This window comes from Eleutherodactylus coqui, chromosome 2 (genome assembly GCF_035609145.1).
Source record: "Eleutherodactylus coqui strain aEleCoq1 chromosome 2, aEleCoq1.hap1, whole genome shotgun sequence".
NCBI classification, from domain to species: Eukaryota; Metazoa; Chordata; class Amphibia; order Anura; family Eleutherodactylidae; genus Eleutherodactylus; species Eleutherodactylus coqui.
The window spans coordinates 69,030,577-69,042,720 of record NC_089838.1 but is presented as its reverse complement, the minus strand read 5'-3'; positions in this window follow the sequence as shown (position 1 = coordinate 69,042,720).

Below are 12,144 nucleotides of genomic sequence, written 5' to 3'. Positions count from 1 at the left end.
CACTCCACTGACACTTCTCCTGGGTTACATGCTGCCCAACCGCCCCCCCTCCCCCCCACAGCGCACACCAAAGTGTCCCTGCGCAGCCTTCAGCTGCCCTCATGCCACACCACGCTCATGTCTATTTAGAATTGCGTCTGCCATGACGAGGGACCGCAGGCACACACTGCAGAGGTTGGCACGGCTAGGCAGCGACCCTCTTTAAAAGTGGCGGAGCGATAGCCCACAATGCTGTACAGAAGCAATGAGAAATAGAATCCTGTGCCACCGCCATCAGGAGCTGCACACGTGGGCATAGCAATGGGGAACCTATGTGCCACACACTATTCATTCTGTCAAGGTGTCTGCATGCCCCAGTCAGACCGGGCTTTTTAATTCATAGACACAGGCAGGTACAACTCCCTATTGTGAAGTCCCTGTCGACCCACAGCATGGGTGGCTCCCTGGAACCCACCGGCGGTACACAGAAATATCCCATTGCATTGCCCAACACAGCTGAGGTAGTAATGTCGTGCTTAATGCAGGTGGGCTTCGGCCCACACTGCATGCCCCAGTCTGACTGGGGTTCTTTATAAGTGTACAGATGTAGTAAAAACTCCGTGTGCACCTACAGCATGGGTGGGTGCCAGGAAGCCACCGGCGGTACATAGAAATATCCCATTGCATTGCCCAACACAGCTGAGGTAGTAATGTCGTGCGTAATGCAGGTGGGCTTCGGCCCACACTGCATGCCCCAGTCAGACTGGGGTTCTTTACAAGTGGACACATGTAGGTTTAACTCCCTGTGGACCCACTGCCTGGGTGGGTGCCAGGAAGCCACGGCCGGTACATAGAAATATCCCATTGCATTGCCCAACACAGCTGAGGTAGTAATGTCGTGCGTAATACAGGTGGGCTTCGGCCCACACTGCATGCCCCAGTCAGACGGGTTCTTTAGAAGTGTACAGAAGTATTAAAAACTCAGTGTGCACCTACAGCATGGGTGGCTCCCTGGAACCCACCGGCGGTACATAAAAATATCCCATTGCATTGCCCAACACAGCTGAGGTAACGTCAGCTGTAATGCAGGTGGGCTAAAAATTAATTTGATTACACTGTAGGCGAGGGCCCACAAAAATTGCTGTATCAACAGTACTAATGTACATCCCAAAAATTGGCCATGGCCAGCCAAGAGGGCAGGTGAAACCCATTAATCGCTTTGGTTAATGTGGCTTAAGTGGTAACTAGGCCTGGAGGCAGCCCAGTGTAACGAAAAATTGGTTCAAGTTAAAGTTCCAATGCTTTTAAGCGCATTGAAACTTATAAAAATTGTTCTGAAAAATTATTTGAGTGAGCCTTGTGGCCCTAAGAAAAATTGCCCGTTCAGCGTGATTACGTGAGGTTTCACGAGGAGGAGCAGGAGGAGGAGGAGGAGGAATATTAGACACAGATTGATGAAGCAGAAATGTCCCCGTTTTGGATGGTGAGAGAGAACGTAGCTTCCATCCGCGGGTGCAGCCTACGTATTGCTTACGTATCGCTGCTGTCCGCTGGTGGAGAACAGAAGTCTGGGGAAATCCAGCCTTTGTTCATCTTGATGAGTGTTAGCCTGTCGGCACTGTCGGTTGACAAGCGGCTACGCTTATCTGTGATGATTCCCCCAGCCGCACTAAACACCCTCTCCGACAACACGCTAGCCGCAGGACAAGCAAGCACCTCAAGGGCATACAGGGCTAGTTCAGGCCACGTGTCCAGCTTCGACACCCAGTAGTTGTAGGGGGCAGAGGCGTCACCAAGGATGGTCGTGCGATCCGCTACGTACTCCCTCACCATCCTTTTGCAGTGCTCCCGCCGACTCAGCCGTGACTGGGGAGCGGTGACACAGTCTTGGTGGGGAGCCATAAAGCTGGCCAGGCCCTTAAAGACTGTTGCACTGCCTGGGATGTACATGCTGCTCGATCTACGCACATCCCCTGCAACATGGCCCTCGGAACTGCGCCTTCTGCCACTAGCGCTGTCGGCTGGGAATTTTACCATCAGCTTGTCCGCAAGGGTCCTGTGGTATAGCAACACTCTCGAACCCCTTTCCTCTTCGGGAATCAGAGTGGGCAGGTTCTCCTTATACCGTGGATCGAGCAGTGTGTACACCCAGTAATCCGTCGTGGCCAGAATGCGTGCAACGCGAGGGTCACGAGAAAGGCATCCTAACATGAAGTCAGCCATGTGTGCCAGGGTACCTGTACGCAACACATGGCTGTCTTCACTAGGAAGATCACTTTCAGGATCCTCCTCCTCCTCCTCCTCCTCCTCCTCAGGCCATACACGCTGAAAGGATGACAGGCAATCAGCCGGTGTACCGTCAGCAGCGGCCCAAGCTGTCTCTTCCCCCTCCTCCTCATGCTCCTCCTCCTCCTCCTCCTGTACGCGCTGATAAATAGACAGGAGGGTGCCCTGACTATCCAGCGGCATACTGTCTTCCCCCGCCCCCGTTTCCGAGCGCAAAGCAGCTGCCTTTATGGTTTGCAGGGAATTTCTCAAGATGCATAGCAGAGGAATGGTGACGCTAATGATTGTAGCATCGCCGCTCACCACCTGGGTAGACTCCTCAAAATTACCAAGGACATGGCAGATGTCTGCCAACCAGGCCCACTCTTCTGAAAGGAATTGAGGAGGCTGACTCCCACTGCGCCGCCCATGTTGGAGTTGGTATTCGACTATAGCTCTACGCTGTTCATAGAGCCTGGCCAACATGTGGAGCGTAGAGTTCCACCGTGTGGGCACGTCGCACAGCAGTCGGTGCACTGGCAGCTTAAAGTGATGTTGCAGGGTGCGCAGGGTGGCAGCGTCCGTGTGGGACTTGCGGAAATGTGCGCAGAGCCGGCGCGCCTTTACGAGCAGGTCTGACAAGCGTGGGTAGCTTTTCAGAAACCGCTGAACCACCAAATTAAAGACGTGGGCCAGGCATGGCACGTGCGTGAGGCTGCCGAGCTGCAGAGCCGCCACCAGGTTACGGCCGTTGTCACACACGACCATGCCCGGTTGGAGGCTCAGCGGCGCAAGCCAGCGGTCGGTCTGCTGTGTCAGACCCTGCAGCAGTTCGTGGGCCGTGTGCCTCTTATCGCCTAAGCTGAGTAGTTTCAGCACGGCCTGCTGACGCTTGCCCACCGCTGTGCTGCCACACCGCGCGACACCGACTGCTGGCGACATGCTGCTGCTAACACATCTAGATTGTGAGACAGAGGAGGAGGAGGAGGAGGAGGGTGCTTTAGTGGAGGAAGCATACACCTCCGCAGATACCAGCACCGAGCTGGGGCCCGCAATTCTGGGGGTGGGTAGGACGTGAGCGGTCCCAGGCTCTGACTCTGTCCCAGCCTCCACTAAATTCACCCAATGTGCCGTCAGGGAGATGTAGTGGCCCTGCCCGCCTGTGCTTGTCCACGTGTCCGTAGTTAAGTGGACCGTGGCAGTAACCGCGTTGGTGAGGGCGCGCACAATGTTGCGGGAGACGTGGTCGTGCAGGGCTGGGACGGCACATCGGGAAAAGTAGTGGCGACTGGGAACTGAGTAGCGCGGGGCCGCCGCCTCCATGATACTTTTGAAGGACTCCGTTTCCACAACCCTATACGGCAGCATCTCAAGGCTGATGAATTTTGCGATGCGGACGGTTAACGTTTGAGCGTGCGGGTGCGTGGCGGCGTACTTGCGCTTGCGCTCGAACACTTGCGCAAGCGACGGCTGAACGGTGCGCTGAACTACACTGCTGGATGGGGCCGAGGACAGCGGAGATGAGGGTGTGGGTGCAGGCCATGAGGCGGTAGTGCCTGTGTCCTGAGAGGGGGGTTGCATCTCAGTGGCAGGTTGGGGCACAGGGGGAGAGGCAGGGGTGCAAACCGGAGGCGGTGAACGGCCTTCGTCCCACCTTGCGGGGTGCTTGGCCATCATATGTCTGCGCATGGTGGTGGTGGTGAGGCTGTTGGTGTTGGCTCCCCGGCTGAGCTTTGCGCGACAAAGGTTGCACACCACTGTTCGTCGGTCGTCAGGCGTCTCTGTGAAAAACTGCCAGACCTTAGAGCACCTCGGCCTCCGCAGGGTGGCATGGCGCGAGGGGGCGCTTTGGGAAACACTTGGTGGATTATTCGGTCTGGCCCTGCCTCTACCCCTGGCCACCGCACTGCCTCTTGCAACCTGCCCTGCTGATGCCCTTGACTCCCCCTCTGAAGACCTGTCCTCCTGAGTAAGCGTTGCACACCAGGTGGGGTCAGTCACCTCATCGTCCTGCTGCTCTTCCTCCGAATCCTCTGTGCGCTGCTCCCTGGGACTTACTGCCCTTACTACTACCTCACTGCAAGACAACTGTGTCTGATCGTCATCGTCCTCCTCACCCACAGAAAGTTGTTGAGACAGTTGGCGGAAGTCCCCAGCCTCTTCCCCCGGACCCCGGGAACTTTCGAATGGTTGGGCATCAGTAACGATAAACTCCTCTGGTGGGAGAGGAACCGCTGCTGCCCAATCTAAGCAGGGGCCCGAGAACAGTTCCTGGGAGTGTTCCCGCTCCTGAGCAGGTGTCATTGTAGTGGAGTGAGGAGGCTGGGAGGAAGGAGGAGCAGCAGACAGAGGATTCGGATTGGCAGCAGTGGACGGCGCAGAACTGCGGGTAGACGATAGGTTGCTCGAAGCACTTTCTGCCATCCAGGACAGGACCTGCTCACACTGCTCATTTTCTAATAACCGTCTCCCGCGTGGACCCATTAATTGGGCGATGAATGTGGGGACGCCAGAAACGTGCCTCTCTCCTAATCGCGCAGCAGACAGCTGCGACACACCTGGATCAGGAGCTTGGCCTGTGCCCACACCCTCACTTGGCCCTCCGCGTCCTCGGCCACGTCCACGTCCACGTCCTCTAGGCTTACCCCTACCCCTCAGCATGCTGTATTACCAGTGATTAGATTTCCCAGGCAGGAAATAAATTGGCGCAAGACTGCAGGCCAAATATAATTTTTGCCCTTTTTGGAAAACGAAAGGCCCCACTGCCTCTAGTGAATGAATTATCTAAGTTTAATAACTGTGCTTTGTCCCTGCTTATGTGTCACAGAACGTGAGGGTAGCAGAGTTATTAACTGTGGCAGAGCAGGTATTTTTTTTTCCCAATTAAGGAAAGCAAATGGCGAACCCAGCAGTAAAGCGTAGCTGGCTGCGTATGATTTAGCAATGTTTTTCACGCAGCTCACACGTGTCCACCGCCCGTAAGGACGGACAGAGGCTGGACAAATAGATTTGTTTTCAGTTTTTTCCCACCAACAGGCAGCACTGCGTATATTCAATGAACCTGAGAAGTTTAATAACTGTGCTGTGTCCCTGCTTATGTGTCACAGAACGTGAGGGTAGCAGAGTTATTATAACTCTTGGAGAGCAGGTATTTTTTTTCCCAATTAAGGAAAGCAAATGGCGAAGCCAGCAGTAAAGCGTAGCTGGGTGCGTATGATTTAGCAATGTTTTTCACGCAGCTCACACGTCTCCACAGGCGTAAGGACGGACACAGGCTGGACAAATAGATTTGTTTTCAGTTTTTTCCCACCAACAGGCAGCACTGCGTATATTCAATGAACCTGAGAAGTGTAATAACTGTGCTGTGTCCCTGCTTATGTGTCACAGAACGTGAGGGTAGCAGAGTTATTATAACTCTTGGAGAGCAGGTATTTTTTTTCCCAATTAAGGAAAGCAAATGGCGAAGCCAGCAGTAAAGCGTAGCTGGGTGCGTATGATTTAGCAATGTTTTTCACGCAGCTCACACGTCTCCACAGGCGTAAGGACGGACACAGGCTGGACAAATAGATTTGTTTTCAGTTTTTTCCCACCAACAGGCAGCACTGCGTATATTCAATGAACCTGAGAAGTGTAATAACTGTGCTGTGTCCCTGCTTATGTGTCACAGAACGTGAGGGTAGCAGAGTTATTATAACTCTTGGAGAGCAGGTATTTTTTTTCCCAATTAAGGAAAGCAAATGGCGAAGCCAGCAGTAAAGCGTAGCTGGGTGCGTATGATTTAGCAATGTTTTTCACGCAGCTCACACGTCTCCACAGGCGTAAGGACGGACAGAGGCTGGACAAATAGATTTGTTTTCAGTTTTTTCCCACCAACAGGCAGCACTGCGTATATTCTATGAATAATAACTGTGTTGTGGCCCTGCCTATACAATTCTTTCCCTGCAGTATCAATGGAGGGTGGAATGCTCTGCAGAGGCGATTTTGAGAAGCCCAAAAAAAATGCAGCACAGCCAACAGCAGCCTGGACAGTACTGCACACGGATAAATATGGCCCTAGAAAGGACCGTTGAGGTTCTTGAAGGCTACACTCACTCCTAACACTCTCCCTGCCTATGCAGCACTTCTGTCCCTAATGCCAGGTGCAACGGTCTGCAGAGGCGATTTTGAGAAAAAAAAAATCCCACTGCTAACAGCAGCCAACACACAGCTATCAGTGGCCCTAATAAGGACCTTTGGGGGGTCTTGAAGCCTACACTAACTACCAATTCTTTCCCTACAGCAGCTCCGGTATAAACAGCACTGTCCCTCATCTAACTCACACCGCATCTGAGGCGAGCCGCGGGAGGGGCCGACTTTTATATTAGGCGAACACCTGATCTCGCCAGCCACTCACAGCAGGGGGGTGGTATAGGGCTTAAACGTTGCAGGGGGAAGTTGTAATGCCTTCCCTGTCTTTCAATTGGCCAGAAAAGCGCGCTAACGTCTCAGGGAAGGAAGTGAAAGTAACCAGAACACCGCATGGTGTTCGTCACGAATAACGAACATCCCGAACACCCTAATATTCGCACGAATATCAAGCTCGGACGAACGCGTTCGCTCATCTCTAGAAGCGACTCTATTATTCAGATTTTTTTAAAACTAATTATGGCATGGTAAGGATGGCCGGTTGGAAAAAAAAGGTAAGTGAATGGCCACAAGCAGAGAAGTCGTCACCTCCAAGACTGCATCTGATCAGTACTGGGCTCAGTTGTATGGACTGCAGTGTGATAATACTGCTACAGCTTTGATTGACTTAAAGCAAGTCCAATCACCATCCTTATCTCACTGTAAGTGCCGGATTATCAACCTATCACACAAGATGTCAGGAACATGTGCAGTGAGGAGCTATCTCATATCCTATTTAACTACATTGGTCATGCTCTACGTCTTAAGCCCCATTTACATGGAACAATCCTACCATTGTTAACTTTTCGGCCGAATGATGATTTTATATTAAGTTTAAAATCCACCGTTCAGCCGGGCAGCTAAAAGCAGGGACCGCATGCTGGGTTCTTCATGGGAACGCTGATAACATTGTTTTCAGCTGCAGTCCCACAGCAGAGCAAAGGGTCTATATGCAGATAACAGACCACCTGCTGTTCTCTGCATACAGCAAAGGGAGCCTCATTTACATGCAAATGAAGCTAATAAACTGCTAATGGGCATTAGTGCCCATTAGTAGCTTATGCAAAATGATCACTTAAACTGTCATTCTCCCTATCATTTGAACGAATTTTGAGCAATCAGCTTTGCGTGTAAATGGGGCTTAAGTCTCAAAACCACATACTGTACCTCCTGTATCACCCCTATCTCGTTTGTATCCAAGTAATTTGAATACTGCATGTAATTGTCATGGTGTCTGTGTTTACCTGTGCTTTGAAAATGCTGCAGAATAAGTAGAAGCTATACAAATAAAGATTATTATATTTTCCCCCGTAAAATCAATGTCTACAGCATGTGTGATACTTCTCTCTTAGAAAAACATTACAAAGGTTAATTACGACAAAGCTGCATGCTCAGCATCTGAGACCCTGTTAGTAAAACTACAATATGTGTCTTTTATACACGTACGTCTTGCCATGAAAACGACACATATGTTATGCAGACAACACTACTGCATAAAATATAATTTAATACTTTCATATTATAATTCAATACGTTAACAGTAGAAAGTATGAGAGTATCCAATATCATTAGGGACAAAGATGGCCCCACTAAGGCCTCAGTCACATGGGCGCATCGGCGCCCGTGTTACTGCAGGAAGGAGACGGACTTACCTGAAGATGGCCATCTCTCTGCAGCGGCGGAGGTATAACATGTGACCGGCTCCATTGCCGGTCATGGGTTCTTTCATCAGCGCTGGAGAGAGACGGCCGTCTGCAGGTACGTCCCTCTTCTAACAATCAGTCGCATGGGCGCACCGGCACCGGTGTACGGATGTCGATGCGCCCGTGGGATTGAGGCCTAAGGCCTCATGTCCACGGGGAAAATCAGGCCCGCTCCGGATTCTCCATGGAGAATCCGTAGCGGGTCCCTCCTGCCCCGCGGACATGAGGGCTGAAAATAAGAATAAATAAGAATAAACTTACCTCCCGCCCGCTTCGGTTCTTCCATTCGCCGTGGCGTCATCTTCTCTGCGTCGCGGCGGCCGGTGACGTGCCCCGCGCATGCGCCGGCCCGAAGAAAAAAGATCCGGCCGCGACGGAGAGAAGATGGCGCCTCGGCGAAGGGAAGAACCGGATGGGGTAAGTAAATTCCTATTTTAGGTCTCCCGTGGATCCAGACGGCTTCCATAGGCATCAATAGAGCCCCCGTGGGAGACCCGCACGGAAATGGAGCATGGTCCAGATTTTTTCATGCTCCATTTTTTTTAAAATCACTTTTATTGACCATCCGCGGGTATTTATCTACCCGCGGGTGGTCAATGCATCCCTATGAGATGCGGATCCGCGTGCAGGAGAAGAGTTAAAATCCGCTGCGGATTTTAATTCTTCTTTTGCCCGTGGACATGAGGCCTAAGTCTTAACATATAGAAATAAATACTACATTTAATCTTTGTTCAGGTGTCCCAATTTCTTTTGGTAGGATAGGGTTTGTGACCACAACAGCCAATGAGAGAAACCATAATGTGTCATGCAACGCTATGATTCCTGTTTATGGTATTCATGTACTACGGCACAACATGTTTACATTGTACAATGACAATACAATAACAAATAAACGATTGAGAAATGCTCCGTATAGCAATGATAGCCACTAGTACAAACAGTACGAATAGTGTGCAATTTCTATTTGGTCACTTGGAAAACGGAGGATTAACAGTGAACACATACAGAAGTTATAGATACTTGAATGTAATTGATGATACCAGATGTCCAAAGGATTAGCAGTAATTTCTATGGGGACTTGCTTGCATAAATTATTGTATAAAGAACTTACATTGGCTTCATGTTACAGACTATTTGCAAATAAAGCAAATTGTGCTTATACGGCTCTTTTCTCAAGCACGGAAAGTTGATTAACGTCTCAGAAAGCATGCTGTGTAATGCGGTCCTTGCTTGCTGGGGGCCAGGGGAGCAATTAGAAATGGCTGCCTCTTGCATTATTCTTTACACTAAGACTTTTCCTCCGGCTAACGCAGCTAAAACATTATAGAATGTCAGTCGATTTATGCAGTGTGAGAGAGCTTTGCAGAAGGAGCTTAGCAGCGTGTGCAGGTTATGCTATGCTGCCTCTGCGGAAAGGTGAGATGATACAGGGCTCCTATTAATCATTGGCAGGGTTTTATTTCTCGCCTTGTTGTCTTGCCAATATTTATTGTTCATGATGCCCTTGTGGTGTTTCCTTTGTCACAACGCATCCATGTATTCTTTCTTATCAGATATTGTAGATATTGCACTTAATTTGCCTTTGGCTCAGTGGTATAAGAAACAAAAGTGATTTATAGACGATCAGTGGTTTGAAAAATCATTCCGACTATCTGACTCACATTTGCCTTTACATCGCAGTAGTGCGGCATCATCAGGAATATGCAGCTCAGGACACCGGCTCATAGAAAGGAGCTGGAAAAGGTACAAGGAGGAGTCACAATACTGAGAAAGTGGTTGAATCATAGCTATCAGCAAAGACATCAAATTATTGGGAATGGACTTTAACCCTTTAGGGCTCATTCACATGGGGGAATTTGTGCAAGTAACTTACATGTGCAAAAAAAACCCGTGACTACTAGAATCAATGGTTTTCTATGGAAACATTCAGACAAAGGAGTTTTAGCCGCACATAAAAAGGTCACACCAAACATATAAGACATCAGCAACTGAAATTCCGTTAATTTAAATTCTCTGCTGTGCAAAACATATAGGTCCTGACAATGTGAGCCGTCTGGCAAAGGGAGATGAAGGTATTCTCCAACAGTGAGAATGGAGGGATTCCTCTGCAGGGAAGATGGGTGAATTCTCCTGCTGCAAGGAATCCCTCCATCTCCCTTGCAGGGGAACCCCCTCTATCTGAGCTGCTAGGGAATCCCTTCATCTCTCTTTGCTCATCCACACTGAGTTGAAGGGAGTCCCTTGCAATTAAGGGAAGCCCCAGGGAAATGAAGGGAAGCAGCGCATATTTTCAGTTCCTCCCAGTGGGCATGGAAAGATCACGGCTGAAGCCCGGGACTTCAGCGCAGAAAAGTCATCCGTTCAGACAATTTTTCTGCACAGCTAATGGCTGCATGAATTCCGAGTCTGTGTGAATGAGCCCTTAATAACTTTCCATCCAAGCTAGTTTTGGCCTGTGACCAAGCTCCATTTTCCTAATCAGACATGTATTACTTTAAGTGATAATACCTTTGGAATGCTATTACTTACCCAAGTGATTTTGAGATTGTTTTCTTGTGACATATTGTACTTTATGGTACATTTTGGTTGATATGTCTTGCATTTATTTATCAAAATATCAAACTTTGGAAAAATTAGACACTTTTTTTGCTTGTAAGGCAGCTAGTCATACCACACAAAAGAGTTATTAAATTAACAGTTACCATATTTCCACTTTATGTTGGCATCATTTTTTAGCTTTCTTTTTACTTCTTCCGGACATTGTGAGGCTTATAAATATAGCAGTAATTTTTCACATTTTGTAGAACATTCCCAAAATCAAACTTTTTTAGAGACCAGTTCAGTTTTGAAGTGCCTTTGATCGGCCTTAAAAACACCCCATAAATCACCCTATTTTTAAAAAATGCACCCATTAGGTATTCAAAACGGTACTTAAAGGGGTTGTCCCGCGCCGAAACGGGTTTTTTTTTTTTTAAACCCCCCCCCCCCCCCTGTTAGGCGCGAGACAACCCCGATGCAGGGGTTAAAAAAACCACCCGCACAGCGCTTACCTGAATCCCGGCGGTCCGGCGTCTTCATACTCACCTGCTGAAGATGGCCGCCGGGATCCTCTGTCTTCATGGACCGCAGGGCTTCTGTGCGGTCCATTGCCGATTCCAGCCTCCTGATTGGCTGGAATCGGCACGTGACGGGGCGGAGCTACACGGAGCTACACGGAGCCCCATAGAGAAGAGGAGAAGACCCGGACTGCGCAAGCGCGGCTAATTTGGCCATCGGAGGGCGAAAATTAGTCGGCACCATGGAGACGAGGACGCCAGCAACGGAGCAGGTAAGTATAAAACTTTTTATAACTTCTGTATGGCTCATAATTAATGCACAATGTACATTACAAAGTGCATTATTATGGCCATGCAGAAGTGTACAGACCCACTTGCTGCCTCGGGACAACCCCTTTAAGAAGTTTGTTAACTCTTTAAATGTTTCACAGGGATTAAAGCAAAATATGGGCTCATTCACATAGGCGTTCGGAGTTTTGGTGCATAAAATAAGCAGCATTTTCATGTATTGCAACAGCGTATTTGGTTGTTTTTGCAGGTTTTTTTGCACACGCATTTACTGCATTTTTCACGTGCGCAAAAAAACCCTAGAAGGTCCCTTCAATTTTTCATACGGGAATAATTTCACACACAAATTTTTCCCTAAATCTGCATGTTGATCGACAGCAAAAAAAATGCAGCAGAATAGCCACAGATTTTGGCTGTGGTCTTACAGGCAAATTCTGCAGCGGAATCCGCCATGGGAATGTACCCTTACCCCCACTAGCTGTACTACTAAATGTTTTTTTCTGGCAAAATACTATGATGATATATCCAAGGGCAGGTCATCAATAGTTGATTGGCTGGAGTCTGATGCTAAAAGACCGTCAGCGCCACAGTCCACATGGATTGGAGCAGAATCCGCAGCTATGACCCCTGTGTAGTGGCCGGCAGTTGTAAGTGCAGGCTGAGGTCTAGTTAAAATCAATGGGAGCTGC